Source organism: Heloderma suspectum, chromosome 12 (assembly GCF_057233095.1).
Source record: "Heloderma suspectum isolate Gila_16-S chromosome 12, 16-S_ref, whole genome shotgun sequence".
NCBI classification, from domain to species: domain Eukaryota; kingdom Metazoa; phylum Chordata; class Lepidosauria; order Squamata; family Helodermatidae; genus Heloderma; species Heloderma suspectum.
In genome coordinates, this window is record NC_139469.1 from 22,791,844 (window position 1) to 22,807,885 (window position 16,042).

Sequence of the window (16,042 nt, forward strand, 5' to 3'; positions counted from 1 at the left end):
TATGTTTGTCAGTTTCATCCTTGCCACAGGCGACTAGTTTAGGCCTGGCAGAGCCATATTCTGTACTAGTCAAAGAACTTGTCAATTTCATACTCTACTTTAGCCACAGTATAGAAATACAATAAATAAATATTCTTGCAAGGGAAAATTATTTTAATGCTAAGCTTTCAGACAGAATGGGCAGAAAGTCAGTCAAATAGATCCTTCTTCTTTGTCATTACCACACATAACTTTTATCTTTGCTGTTTTAAATCTGTTTTAAATCTGTATTTTAAACTCCTGTACTGCTGCTAGGTTTTATTGTGGTTGTATTGTTATATTGTGGTTTTAATGTTCTATATATTTTAAATTGTTTTATTGTGTGTTGTTTGGGTTTAGTTTTTGTGAACCGCCCAGAGAGCTTCGGCTATTGGGCGGTATAGAAATGAAATAAATAAATAAATAACTTTTCAAAAAGGCTTTCTCTTAGATGGGATATACTTCCTGAAAGTCTAATACATGTTCTTCTCAACACTAATTAATCCAGTCCACTTTATGAACAAACTGTTCCTTCTATATATATTGTAGCCCCATTTAAAGAATATTAATGTTCCCTTAGGAAATTATATTAGCTTTAATTATAGGCACTCAGATTCCTTTGCAGCCTCAGATAATAAAATAGAAGCTGCAATCCTATGCATATTTACTTGGGAATAAGTATAAATGGATCACTGCCTTGTTGTGGCGAAGGGGCTTGCGTAACTCAGTGAAGCCATAAGCTATGCCGTGCAGGGCCACCCAAGATGGACAGGTCATGGCAGAGAGTTCTGACAAAATGTGGTCCACTGGAGAAGGAAATGGCAACCCACTCCAGTATTCTTGCCAAGAAAACCCCATGGAACGTATCACAAGGCTAAAAGAGATGACGCCGGAAGATGAGCCCCTCAGGTCGGAAGGTGTCCAATATACTACTGGGGAAGAGCAGAGGGTATTTCCAAGTAGCGCCAGAAAGAGTGAAGCGGCTGGGCCAAAGCCGAAAGGACACTCAGCTGTCGATGTGTCTGGTGGTGAAAAGAAAATCCGATGCAGTAAAGAACAATATTGTTTAGGAACCTGGAATGTCAGATCAATGAATCAAGGTAAGCTGGAGGTGGTCAAACATGAGATGGCAAGATTGAACATCGACATCTTGGGAATCAGTGAACTCAAATGGACAGGCATGGGCGAATTTAATTCAGGTGACCATCGTATCTACTATTGTGGGCAAGAATCCCTTCGAAGAAATGGAGTAGCACTCATAGTCAACAAAAGGGTGGGAAAAGCAGTACAGGGTTACAATCTTAAAAATGATAGAATGATCTCAGTACGAATCCAAGGCAAACCATTCAACATCACAGTAATTCAAGTCTATGCCCCAACCACTGATGCCGAAGAAGCTGAGGTTGATCGGTTCTATGAAGACCTACAACACCTTCTAGAACTCACACCAAAAAAAGATGTCCTCTTCATCATAGGGGATTGGAATGCTAAAGTAGGAAGTCAAGAAATCACTGGGATAACAGGCAGGCATGGCCTTGGTGTACAAAATGAAGCAGGACAAAAGCTAATAGAGTTTTGCCAAGAGAACACGCTGATCATAGCAAACACTCTTTTCCAACAGCACAAGAGACGACTCTACACATGGACATCACCAGATGGTCAATATCGAAATCAGATTGATTATGTCCTTTGCAGCCAAAGATGGAGAAGCTCTATACAGTCAGTCAAAACAAGACCCGCAGCTGACTGTGGCTCAGATCATGAGCTTCTTGTTGCAAAATTTCAGCTTAAATTGAAGAACGTAGGGAAAACCACTAAACCATTCAGGTATGACTTAAATCAAATCCCTTCTGAATATACAGTGGAAGTGAGGAATAGATTTCAGGGATTAGACCTGATAGACAGAGTGCCTGAGGAACTATGGACGGAGGTCCGTAACATTGTTCAGGGGGCAGCAACGAAATCCATCCCAAAGAAAAAGAAATGCAAGAAAGCCAAGTGGCTGTCTGATGAGGCTTTACAAGTAGCTCACGAAAGAAGGGAAGCGAAAAGCAAGGGAGAAAGGGGAAGATATACCCAACTGAATGCAGAGTTCCAGAGAATAGCAAGGAGAGACAAGAAGGCCTTCTTAAATGAACAATGCAAAGAAATCGAGGAAAACAACAGAATGGGAAAGACTAGAGATCTCTTCAAGAAAATCGGAGACCTCAAGGGAATGTTTTGTGCAAAGACGGGCATGATAAAGGACAAAGAAGGCAGGGACCTAGCAGAAGCAGATGAGATTAAGAAGAGGTGGCAAGAATACACAGAAGAACTATACAGGAAAGATCTTAATGTCCCTGATAGCCATGATAGTGCGGCCACTGAACTTGAGCCGGACATCCTCGAGAGTGAAGTCAATTGGGCCTTAGGAAGCATTACTAACAACAAAGCTAGAGGAGATGACAGTATTCAAGCAGAGCTATTTAAAATCCTAAAAGATGATGCTGTTAAAGTGCTGCATTCAATATGCCAACAAATTTGGAACACTCAACAATGGCCGCAAGACTGGAAAAGGTCAGTTTACATTCCAATTCCAAAGAAGGGCAACGCCAAAGAGTGTTCAAACTACCGCACAATTACGCTCATTTCATATGCCAGCAAGGTGATGCTCAAAATCCTACAAGCTAGGCTTCAGCAGTATGCGAATTGAGAACTACCGGAAGTACAAGCTGGGTTTAGAAGAGGCAGAGGAACTAGAGATCAAATCGCCAACATTCGCTGCATCATGGAGAAAGCAAGAGAATTCCAGAAAAACGTCTATTTCTGCTTCATTGACTACGCTAAAGCCTTTGATTGTGTGGATCACAACAAACTGTGGCAAATTCTGAAAGAGATGAGGGTACCAGGCCACCTTACCTGTCTCCTGAGAAACCTGTACGAGGGTCAAGAAGCAACAGTAAGAACCAGACATGGAACAACCGAGTGGTTCAAAATTGGGAAAGGAGTACGACAAGGCTGCATATTGTCACCCTACTTATTTAACTTATATGCAGAGTACATCATGAGAAATGCCGGGTTGGATGAATCACAGGTCGGAATTAAGATTGCTGGGAGAATTATCAACAACCTCCGATATGCAGACGATACCACCCTAATGGCAGAAAGCGAAGAGGATCTCAAGAGCCTCTTGTTGAGGGTGAAAGAGGAGAGTGCAAAAGCTGGTTTGAAACTCAACATTAAAAAAACTAAGATCATGGCATCTGGCCCCATCACTTCCTGGCATATAGAAGGGGAAGAAATGGAAGCAGTGACAGATTTTACTTTCTTGGGCTCCAAGATCACCGCAGACGGTGACTGTAGCCATGAAATTAAAAGACGCTTGCTCCTTGGGAGGAAAGCTATGGCCAACCTAGACAGCATAGTAAGAAGCAGAGACATCACCTTGCCGACAAAGGTCCATCTAATCAAAGCTATGGTTTCCCCAGTAGTAACATACGGCTGTGAGAGCTGGACTATGAGTAGAAAAGAAGGAATTCCTGTGTCTCGTCAGCTTACAACAATATATTCAAGGGAGAAAGAGCTCAGCAAGAACATGAAGCATGAGACTGCAAGAGGCTACTTAGTAGCTCATACCCCCGATATGGCTGCTACAAGGAAGGCTGAGCGCCGAAGAATTGATGCTTTCGAACTGTGGTGCTGGAGAAGACTCTTACGAGTCCCCTGGACTGCAAGGAGGTCAAATCAGTCCATCCTAAAGGAAATCAACCCTGAGTGCTCATTGGAAGGACAGATAATGAAGCTGAAGCTCCAATATTTTGGCCACCTAATGCGAAGAGAAAACTCTCTGGAAAAGACCCTGATGCTGGGAAAGACTGAAGGCAAAAGGAGAAGGGGACCAAAAGGAGAAGGGGCAGAGGATGAGACGGCTAGATAGCATCACCGATGCAATGAATATGAACTTGAGCACACTCCAGGAGAGAGTGCAGGACAGGAAGGCCTGGCGTGCTATGGTCCATGGGGTCACGAAGAGTCGGACACGACTGAACAACAACAACAAGTATAAATGAATTCAAAAGTTCTTGCAAGTGTTACTGGGCTCACTGACAATTATTGCCAGTTATGCATTTGTAGGATCCAAAGTCTGACAAATAAACATCTCAGAATCAAGAGCATAACAGCTTATTAATGTTAATTAAGATTAACATCTTAAGGAGCGCCTCCAGCAGCACCAGACAGGCTGCTTAACAAGATCAGCCTCGGATGGCCTTCTCTCTGTCCCATCAGCCAGGACAGCTAGACTGGTGGGGACGAGGGAGAGGGCCTTTTCTGTGGTTGCCCCCACTCTGTGGAACTCCCTCCCTAAGGAACTCCGTCATGCCCCCTCTTTAATGAGCTTCCGTCGTGCATTAAAAACGTTGTTGTTCAGGCAGGCATTTGGGGTGGGTTAGGGTATTTTAGAAAATGTTTTTATTGTAGAATTTTATTGTTTTAAACTGTTTTTATTGTATGTTGTACATCGCCCAGAGTGGCTGGGTGACCAGCCAGATGGGCGATTAATAAATTTAATAATAAATAAATAAATAAAATTTGATACTAGCATAAGTCCACTAGTTTAGCATTGGAAGCAACCTCAATCAACTTTTGGTTCATTTGGTACCAAGGGAATATATCAAGGCAAACCTGGTATCATACCAGGTTAGACCCAGGAAGATTTAATATGGCTTTATTTATTTTTAAATAAGAATATACTTCTTTGGCATTATGAATGTGCTGCAATGCTAGTAGGTAAAGGATAAATTGTTACATTAATTATTCCCTCCATATTTTAGATTCACCTACTTATGGATATTGTGTTATTTGATAAAATCAAGCATTTTGTCTGTATCTTATTTTATTTACTAAGGGTGCAATCCTATTTATGTTTAGACAGAAAAAAGCCCTACAACTCCCAGCATGCCCCAACCAGCACAGCTGTTCCACCCCTCCCCACTACAATTGGTCCCTGCCCACCTGCCCCTATATAATTCCCCATTCCCATTAGCAGGTTTGGTCTGTACCACAAAGCACACCCATGTACATTTCACCTACTGTTTTTCACTCTATCCCTGCCTGTTCCCAATCAGTTTCCTGAACTCCCTTCAAGGTTTTTTCCTGGTTGCCTAACCATGCCAGTCCTGTTTCCTTTCTCTCCTTTTCACACCTGACAAACTTAGGGATAGGTGAGAAATTCGCTCTGTCAAGCTTTTTCTACTGATTTATCCAATCCATACCTCCCCAAACCAAATGTGCAAATGGACACAATTTGCAGCCAAATGTCTGTACATTCCAGGCTTGTGATTTGTTCTGCAAAAGAAAAAAATGCATCTGACAACATGCACAACATTTGAAAAATGCACTAAAAAAAACCTACATATTTTTCTAAAATGGGCACAAACATGCTTTAGTCAATAGGGGCATGTGTCCATTTGAAAAATGCCCACAAAATACATATGGATTTTTTCCCATTTTTAAAAAAAAATCCGCACGGAGCTGGCACAGAACTGAGTTGGAAGTGGAAAAAAAAGAACGCCCACAGAAACAGACTTGACAGATCTGTCCATCCCTAGCCAGACTATATTCTGGCAACTAACATTGTCCTGCCCCTCTGACCATTTCTCCTCAACCTCTGCTTAAATGCTTCAACCCAACCCTGAGGGGAGGGCTCAGGACCCTGTCAATGCACAGCAGCTAGTGATGAGTGAATTCCTCTCAGCTCAATTCAACACTGGCTCAGTATTTACAAGATGTTTGGAAACCTTCATCTGGTGTCCAAGAGTTCTTTCTCAGCTAATAATACTAGTACATACAGATTGATGAACATTATCATATTGCACCCTTGGAATTGTAGTTCTCAGTACTAGCCATGGTAAGTAGTTTGGAAATTCAACCATCACCACCACCTTCCCCAAAGTACTCAAGAACAAGAGAGTATTTAGATCTAGGTGGGGGACAGCAACCAAACATTTGCAAGAAACAGTAGAGAAAACTCACCCAAACAATAATACTAAGCTGAAAACATTATGTTCGTTTAGTTTTTTGTTACTTTCAGACTATTTGCATTTGGTTTTTCATTTAATTTTCAGACATTTTGTCTGTTTAACATCACAGCTGATCTTTAGGGCTCCCAGGAATTCTGTAGTCCCTGAGCTAAGGCACAGCTCAGGGAAACTCCCAAGCCTTGGAAGCAAGGGAGCTATTTAATCCTTTAGCTTGTTTGTCCAAGCTAAAGGAAGTTCCACAAAAGCCCTTTGTATGACCTCTTTTAGTTCCCCTTTCCACCCATGTGATGAAAAACACCCTAACCTACTCTAACTATAGTCACATGGCCTAGGTACAGGGGTGAGCAACTTATGGTCCTCCAGATCCTTTGGCCTACATTTCCCATCATTCCTCACAATTGGTTATGCTGGTAAGTGCTGATGGGAGTTGTAGGCCAAAGCATCTGGAAGGCCACAAGTTGCCTGCCTCTGGGCCAGGAGGGCTTACAAAGAAGTATATAAAGGATTTTTACCAAGCCTTCAGCTCATTTAGGTTGGGGAACATCCCTGACCTTAGTCACACACAGCTCAGTTGTTTCCCGAAGCTTGCCCTCAGGGACTACACTGTTCCCTGGAAACCTAAATCTACCTTTCAAACATTTTGCACAACCATCTGAGCTATGATTATCATCCTGGACATGGATGAAGAGCATGTGCACACTGCCAATGTTTGTGTAATTTGCTTATCTTTTAATGAAAGGTTCTTCCTCACTGAACATGCATACATGATACAAAAAAATGAAACTCACAATAATTCCAGATGCACCTACGCAGAAGAAGACTGGTCAGCCTGAATGCAGAACATTCATGTGCAGAATCTTGTTTTACATTCCAATCTGGAAAGTAACTTTTCAGAGAAATTATGCTCCTCAATACATCCAAGCATTTTGAGCTGTACGAAATTGTGTTTAAAACCAGCTAAGTACAAACATCAGTGACATTACTAATGACAATTAGTTTGCTATCAGTGCAACTGTTGATACTTACTGGCACAGTTCTTTAGAACAGTTCTTTCTGATATAGGCAGTCAGTAAAAGAGGGCAGATCCACAAATCCAGCAAACAAATCTTAGAACCATTTTTGGTACTATTCAAAGATCATTCTGAGTGAGACACTATAATCCTGGCCTATTAAGTTTGCTATTACTCAGCCTTCTCTCTTTCTCCATCCCCATCTATAGCAAGTTGCTGACACAAAAGCAGCTTTAATAGATCACGTTCACATGGCATAAAATCCCTATGTTTGTATGTGTATGTCTTGGAACAGTCACAACACTGGCCATAGTGCAAATGTTTGTTTTATAGCTACCCCCTGATGGCTTACTATTTGTCATGTCTGTTTTGAAAGGAAACAGCCACCACTTCCTGTAGATGCCCCACAACTATGTGGCCAAGTGTAAGCTTAGAAAGTGAAAAATTACATACCAGATACAGAGAGGCATATATTTGCTCCCCTTACATCCCAAAGGCACTGGTTTCAAGGACAGAGATCACTGTGGTATCTTCTAGAGCTAAACAAAGAGCACTGAAACCTGCCCTTCATTAAATAAGCATCAAATGGAACACACTCACATTCAGAGACAATACAACCCTTGCAGTAATATGAAAGGTATAAGCAAGCAAGCAGCCACCCACCTAGGTAATATAGGGAGGGATACTGGGAAGATAAGGACGGACGGACAAATACACACACACTTATTTCCCTTGAAGACATCTCTTGCTCTTCCAGTCTTGTGACCATGGATTCAAATGCCCTAGGCAACACAGCTTAAGCTAGTACAAGCATACACTACATCCTAAGACAACAAATTTCAGTCAGCATTTTACCCACTCATTGTCTTTCTTATAGTATATGCCCTCGAACTCATATTTTTGCTTACAAGGTCTTAAAGCAGTTTCAAAACCTTTGTGAAGATACATGTCTACTGCATACTTCTTTGTGAAGTGATGCTAAAACTTCCAACATATACTATGATCAACATTTTGACATATGAAACGTGTACTCTCTAACCACACACACTCAGCACAACTAAGGGTCCATTTGGCCCTATTATCATCCCAGGAATGTCCGTGCTCTGTTTGCCCCAAGGAGAAAAGAACGACTGAACTGGAATATCCACTATGGGATCTCCTCTGACCCCGAGAGATTAAACCCTCTTTAGAGCAAGTTAGAGAAGATTCCATGTTCAAATAACTGTAGAATCTCCTACATTCAATCATTCACTTTACCTCACAGTGACGGAAGAGAGCACATAAACCCAAGGCATGTTCTTAATCTCTCCCTGGGGACAATCTGGAGGGAGGGAAGATAACAAATCGATCCCAAGACAGGGCACAAAATACACAAATCGCAGGACAAAAAAGAATCTGTTTCAAATGAGAAGTGGCATATAATTATTGTCAATAACTAACTAACTAACAAATAAATAAATAATTCAGCAGAGTAATATTGCTTCATTTACTTTGGTTTCTAACCTAGATAAAGTTTCCTAATATGTACAAATAGGTACAAATCACTGTGCTGCTGTCGAAGATGGAAATAAATATCTTGGCAACCACTTATGCAAAGGGATTGTGATGTGAAATTAATATTGGAGAACTACTACAATTCCATAACCTAATTATGCAATTTTGCTGTTCAACCATCCATATAGGGCCCATTCACACATGATGACAGCATATACTGGGTTAATTAACCCACAATTTTCTGGGTTGTGTGCTGTGCGCAAGCTCCTTCCGATTTGAATATGCAACCTCCAATTGCATATTCTATGTGTTATTTGTGGGTTAAACAACCCAAAGTTAACCTAAGAATTAATTGTAGGTTAACTTCGGGTTGTTTAACCCATAGCGTCGGGGTTCATACATCACAAAACATATTTAGATGAGAAGTGGCCTGCACACGGCATGCAACCAGGCAAATCGTGGGTTAATTAATTAACCCACAATTTGTTGCCATTACATGTGAACTCTGACATAGTCAGGCATTACTGTGATCTTAAATGTATAAAGAATTCTATTTTATCCAAATTTCTTCTTTGCAGATATTTGACTGTTCCTCAAAAAATTTAGCAAACTAAAGCTGTACAGAAATGGTAATTTAAACTATAACTCGTTAACGTTTTGGTAAAAGAGGAGTGTTTCCAGGTGCATTTCTTCAGTTTAAAAAATTGGCCCAAATTGGATGAATAGAAATATTTCTAAAGGAATAAGGAAACAAATTCAGGTATCAGATTTTCAATAGCCCTATGCACAGTTTCTGATGCATTCGCAAAAGTAAACATACATCTCAAAACCCATTGTGGGGGTGGGGGCGGAGAGCTGAAGTGGAAAATCAGTGGGTGGAAAAAGTTTAAGCACTTCATCCCTGCCCCCACTTTTCTACTTCAAATCTACCTTCCCTTAAGAAGCAGCTGTTGGGGTTTTAACACATACATTGCATGTAACATTCAGCTTGGCCCTTTGACTACAACAGTAAACAGGAGATCCTATATATAATTAGAAGATCCCAATCTCAGGGTCCTCTCATTTATCACAATGTTAGATGCAATGTCACACAAAACAGGAAAAGAACTGTATTCTGTATACTAGAATTGGATGACCATAAGTTTGCCAAGTAAACGTTAAAATATTCTCTTTGTTTTAATTAGCTCAATCCTGTGTTGCTCAATAAGGACACATTGTTGAACTGACAAAGATAAAAGCAATCCTCCACAGGACTATTACAGCAGCAAAGCACAAGGAGCTAGCCAAAAGTTTTAGTACCATACTTCGAATACTTAATGCAGGAGCTTAAGATTAGGCTACTTTTAAAATGTTCTAACACTGTGTACCATTTGCTTCAGGCAGGTTATGCACCAGGAACCTAAATCACAGAGCCCATAGGCTTGAAATCACATTCACTACATTCATTTCTACCTCTGGCATAGCAGACAGCATGGTACACGGTAAGGCATTCATTTGTGAGCATACAGAGACAACATTAATCAAACAATGGAAGTACATGTGAGCTCAGGGATAGTAGAGAACATACATTTATTATGTGGGTAGGCATTTACAGTGCCCCTTAATAGCACATTTGTTATGGCAAGCAGTTACTAATCCAGTTTCCTTGCAATAGAGACAAAAGTGTATCACATCTGTATACACTGCTGTCTAGATACCAACTTGTTTTTGAGTAAATATGAAAACACCGCACATACTAAAGCAGGCTCAAAGAACAATGCATGGGTGTTCACATGCTCTCCCTTCATTCACACTGTTAGCTAGAATATAAACCTATGAAATATCTTAAATCAAGGCAATAGCTCATGGTATTATTTTCCTTTATAAGGGTCCATCAGCAAAGCCCGAGTAATTATGGGTAGTAAGAAGTACTCCCACGGGATGCCTCCAGGTCGTTGGCATATACATACCTGACTTGAATTAGGCATGGGCATAAATCCTATCCAACATTACTGCAAATGCAAATTGTATCATGGGAAGCAGCTTTCATTCTTAGCATCCAGCAAGTAAGTGGCTGCATGAATAACTTGCCCTTTCAGTACAAAAAAAAAACACACCTATTCCTGCATTCAACTCACCATTTAAAAGGATTACCCTTTTAAAATTGTAATTTTATTACCTGTAGTACAGCCTTCCCCGCCTGGTGTCCTCCAGATGTGTTGGATTGCAACTCCCATCATTCTGTCAGCATGGTCAGTTGGAATGATGGGAGTTGCAGTCCAACACATCTGGAGGGCACCAGGTTGGGGATGGCTGCTGTAGCATACCACAAAGATATTGCCCATTATCTGAAACACAAGATCTTTTAACATGATAGGTAAGTTAGTTCAAAACAGAAGTTAGCTACTTGCCTCTATGCCATGTCTGGGCCCCAGTTAAACCAGAAAGGAGAGGAGAGGAGAGGAGAGGAGAGGAGAGGAGAGGAGAGGAGAGGAGAGGATCTTGTTTCACTCCCCCTCTTCGCTCACTCTTGCCTCTCTCTCCCTTCTGCTACAAAAAAATGGTAGCAAGCATCTCTTCTCTCCCCCTCCCCAAATTTCTGTGGCAGGAAAGAGAGGAACATGCATGTTTGGGAAGTGGGAAGGGTAGAATTTTCTCCTCTGTCATACGTTACAGTGGAGACAAGTAGAAGCTGTAGCAAGACAAGTTAATACCAGCCCAGGAGCTGACTGTACGGCCTTGAACTTTACCTTGAACTTTACCAAGGCAGCAGGATCTGATAGGAAGGGGAAACCTATTAGGGAAAAAACCCTATCTGGGGTGTATGTTGAGCACTTCACATTCAGTTACGTGAATAAAGCAATGCAGGAAATCACTTTGGGAGAATCTTACCACTAGCAGGAAAACATGGAAGTTGGGCAGTCCTTTCCAGGGCCACTTGTGATGATTCCCAAGCAAAGTCGTTCTTCTGTAGCATCAAGAATATCATTTTATGAAGCAAGCATTAGATGACACCAAGACATGCAGCCAGATGTAACCTACAGATAAAGAACAAGAACTGGTTTGATACAGCAACTGTCATTACACACCCCTAAATTACTCTGTTATTTAACTTCAATAAAGATTAGTCATAATAGTACTTAGCATTTATATTGCACTTAAAGGGTGTTCAAAGCACTTCACAAACATAATCTCAGTAATCCTTACAATAAACCCATAAAGGAGTTTATTGTATTATTATCCCTAAACTGAGATTAGGGGGTGGTGGAGGTGAAGCCAAGAAATAGTAATATGTCTAAGGCCACCCAAAGAGTTCAAGCCTAAGACAAGATTTGAATGGGGAGTTCTCAACTCTCATCTATTACACTGTACTAGCTCCCAGTGAATTCAGCAGGAAAAGTGATCAAACTTAATCAGCAGAGGATAGGGAGCTACATTTAACTGGAGGTATAGAGAACACTGGTAGAGCCCAACCTCATGAGCATTACCAAAATATAGCACAAAATATCAGAAAATAACATTTCTTCCTACAATCCTCCAATCAGTGATGTGGGGTGGAAAATTTTCCACTGCTCTATTTTTCTTAGTAAATTCTTCTGTTTCCCAAGTTCATTAGTAACAATGCATGGATACCAATTGCAAATACAGTATTAGGCAACCTTGGCAGTTTCAAAGATGTAATTGATGTTTTCCAGGTATGTGAGAGAATCCATATATGTCACTGAAACACAGATATGTCTCAGTGTGAAATGGAACTAATAAGCAGCGACAGTGAAACTAAAGGTGCCCCAACAACCTCAGTGGAAGAGAACTGGACTCTGTTGAAACAGATGAGTGGTTGTCAGCATTTCATGCACAGTTCTTTGGAGTGCTAAAATTAATTAGGGCAGCTTTCCCCAATTTGGTTGTGTTGGACTCCAGATGTGTTGGACTCCAACTCCCAGCATCCCCAACCAGCCATGCTGATTGAAGGATGCTACATGTATAGTACATCTGGAGAGCACCAGAATGGAAAGGGCTGAATTAGGCTGCAATCCTATACACACTTACCTGGGAGTAAGCCCCAATGAACACAATGGAACTTCTGAGTAAATATGCATAGGATTGCTCTATTAGTGTATCAACAGATTTCAGCATCTTTGTTTCTTTCTAACATTTAAACAATAGGTCTTGGATGATCACAGGGGTAAAAGATGCCATTATGGCTTCCCCCCCACCCCCACATGTGCTGCGTGCATGACTGCAGTTTCCATAATTACCTGTGATGCAGCATGGGTTGCCGTGCTGTCCGAAGCCAGTGCAGTGCACAATGGGGTGGATGCTTACCCATACAACAAACCCTACTACAAACCATGGGTTGTAGCATGGGTAAGAAGCCACCCCCACTGTGCCGGGTTTAGACAACATAGCAACCCGCACTGCATCGCAGGTAATTATGCAAATCACAGTCGCACATTCAGCATGTGGGAGAGAGAGCCATGATGGCTTCTTTTACCCCTGTGATCATCCAAACACTGCCAATGTAAGGGAAGTACATAATATTGTCTTTAAATTTTTACAAGAATTCCAGTTAAAAATTCTATTGCATATTTCTGTTTTCTTTCTCCTTTATGTTATATTGTAATAAAATTCCTGTTTGTGTGTGTGTACACATATATTTTAGATATATTACTTAAAATATATAAATGGTTTGCTTTTATTTTTATTTTTTAACTTTTTCTTAAATTTCTTTTTTATTATTATTATCATCATCATTATGGGATTATGATTATTACTATTCTTTGCTAGTTAAACTTTTAATGTTTATTAATATGCATTAATTGAATGGTAATATATGGCCAATGGAAATTGATTGTTTGCTCCAGTTCCTTTGCTATAAGACTGAGGTTATGACACTGAAAGATAAGGTTCACCGTTTATGGTGCAGCCGATGGAAGATTTAATAATACCTGCAATGTTTGGAAGAGGGCTGTATTGGTATAATCTGCAATTAGGGATGTCAGAGAATTCCACGACGGAACTCGGTGAGGCCGAATGCCAGTGCATTCGGCCCCCCGAAATCCATCGCAGAACGGGCTGCCACCCCCCCACCCCTGCGGATCCCCCCCGGGACGAAACTTACCTGGGGCAGATGTTCCGGACGGCAGCGGCTCCAGCAGCAGCTTCGGCAGTGGCGGCGGCTGGTCTTCCGACTGGCTGCCGCCACCGCCATTTGCAGTCTGTTTCCCCCCCCCCCCCATAGACGTCATAGGCTACGTAAAGACTTACGTAGCCTATCATGTCTGGGTAAAAAAAAAAAAAAACCGCGTGCGCAAATGGCAGCTACGGCCGCCGCCACTTGCATTCCTTATTTTTCGCCGTCTTAGTCTACGTCAATATTTACGTAGACTAAGACGAAGAAAAGAAAAGGGAACGCAAATAGCGCCCACTACGCTATTTGCGTTCCCCTTTCTTTTCTTCGTCTTAGTCTACGTAAATATTGACGTAGACTAAGACGGCGAAAAATAAGGAACGCAAATGGCGGCGGCTGTAGCTCCGTGGAGCCGCTGCAGAGCACAGCCAGCCGTTGAGGATTCCGGGGGGGGGGGGAGGACCGGATCGCCTCTCCCCCGTCGAGGATTCCGGGGGGAGGGACGGAACGCCTCCCCCCCCCATGAACAGAATCCGTGAAAAGGTAAGTGACTTTCGTACATCCCTATCTGCAATTGGATTTATATTTGAATATTTGGTTTGCTTTTATTGAAGTTTAGATATAATTTTTTTCTCTCTCTTCCTTCTTTTTCTATCCTCTCTTTTTCTTCCTCAGAATACTGTAATGTTGGAAACTGAAGATTTTGATTATGTTGTTGGTATTGTTTATTTCATTTATAAAAATAAAATAGATTTTTTTAAAAAAGCATTCCAGTTAAAAATTCTACATAATATAACATTTAAATCACATTAACTGTGCTTTAATTTCCCCTCAAATATTTCAGGTCAAATAAATTTGTGGTCTATTGGGATGAAAAATTAACATGGGGTACTTTTCTGGCTTTGTTGTTTCGCAAATACAAGTAAAATAAGCATACGAAATGCATCACTCTAGCAATTCTCTGATGCATGCTGATTTTTCCTGTTGCAAATGACCCTACACAAATTAGTCTAATTTGCACAGGAAAATCTTCCAAAAAACACACATCACTACTTTAAATGACTAACCTAATAAGTGTTCTAAAGCAATTCTAACCCCAGTTATAGTAAAGCCACACTATCTATTACAAGTTAATATAAACAAAGTTTATTTCTGTATATTATTTATACTCCTCTTTTTTATCTTATGATCCCCAAACCAGCTTACAACTGATTATAACAATACAAAGCAATTAACTAATCTCTTAAAGGTGAGGCAGCCAAGAGAGATGCTATAAAGACATGTTAAAGCCTCTACCCAGCAAATATCATCATTGGCTTCTATACTGAGGCATAACAAATTCAGTATCAATGGAAGAACCCAACAGTTTCAGTGCTGGGAATTAGACAAAGTAGATAATTTGGGGTCACTTATTACAAATGAGCAGTTGTTGTCTAGATAAGACATTGATCAAAATTAAGGTGAATGGTGTCCGCCTTGGTTTCAGTACCAACAACAAAAGGTTCTGTAATGAATGAATTAGGCTACCTTCCCCAGCCTCATTCCCTCCAGTTGTTTTGACTTCAACTCCCATCAGCTCAGACAGTGGTCAGGAATGCTGGGAGTTGTAGTATAGAACACCTGGAGAGTACCAGGTTGAAGAAGACTAAATTAGAGCATAATTATTCTCTGAGGAAATGAACACATGGGGAAAATATAACTAGTGACCAATCAAAGGGGCAGTTGACAAAAATGTACAGGTTAATATGCAGTTTGAACAACACCACGCTTAAGGTTAAAGGTTATGGAGACAACAATAACACAGCTAAAATGGCAGAGCATGTGCCACTCTATTAAGTAATCGTCTGTAAGTTTGTCGGTACATGAAATTCAATATAAAATACTATTCAGATGGCAATTAGCACCAGCTAGACTGAATCAAATATTTTTAGTGGCCCATTTTCATTGCTGGAAATGTAAAACAAGAAGAGTAGACAATTTGGAGGGGACATCAATTTGCACAGACAAAAGACCCAATTCATATGTAATTAACCCACTATTTGCCCAGTTCATGCCAGGCATGTGCCACCGCCATTTTGCATATGCAGCCTTTGATCATCCCAATTGTCATGTGCTATGTGATGTCCACACCCAAATACTATGGGTTAATTGTGTGTTAAACAACCCACAGTTAACCTACAATTAGTTGTTAGGTTAACTGTGGGTTGTTTAACCAATTATTAACCCACAGTGTCTGGGTTCAGTCATCATGCAGCAACCTGCAATTGAGCTGGTCAGAAGTTGCACATGCAAAACGGCAGCAGCACACACCATAGCAAATCATGTGCTAATTAACCCACGATTTGCCATTACATGCAAACAGGCCCACCACTCAGTACTTACTATATCAC

At 40.9% G+C, this 16,042-nt stretch overlaps 1 protein-coding gene across 2 annotated transcripts in view; it reads right to left on the reverse strand.

The window, feature by feature from the left end:
• LOC146336684 (ankyrin repeat and fibronectin type-III domain-containing protein 1-like) overlaps positions 1-16,042 on the reverse strand; it is a 524,472-nt gene that overhangs the window by 496,981 nt on the left and 11,449 nt on the right. For both annotated transcript variants that reach the window (XR_014785572.1, XM_084818734.1), the window contains one exon: positions 11,414-11,559. The gene's annotated coding sequence lies outside the window, so the exon portion shown is untranslated. The remainder of the gene's footprint in view (positions 1-11,413; positions 11,560-16,042) is intronic.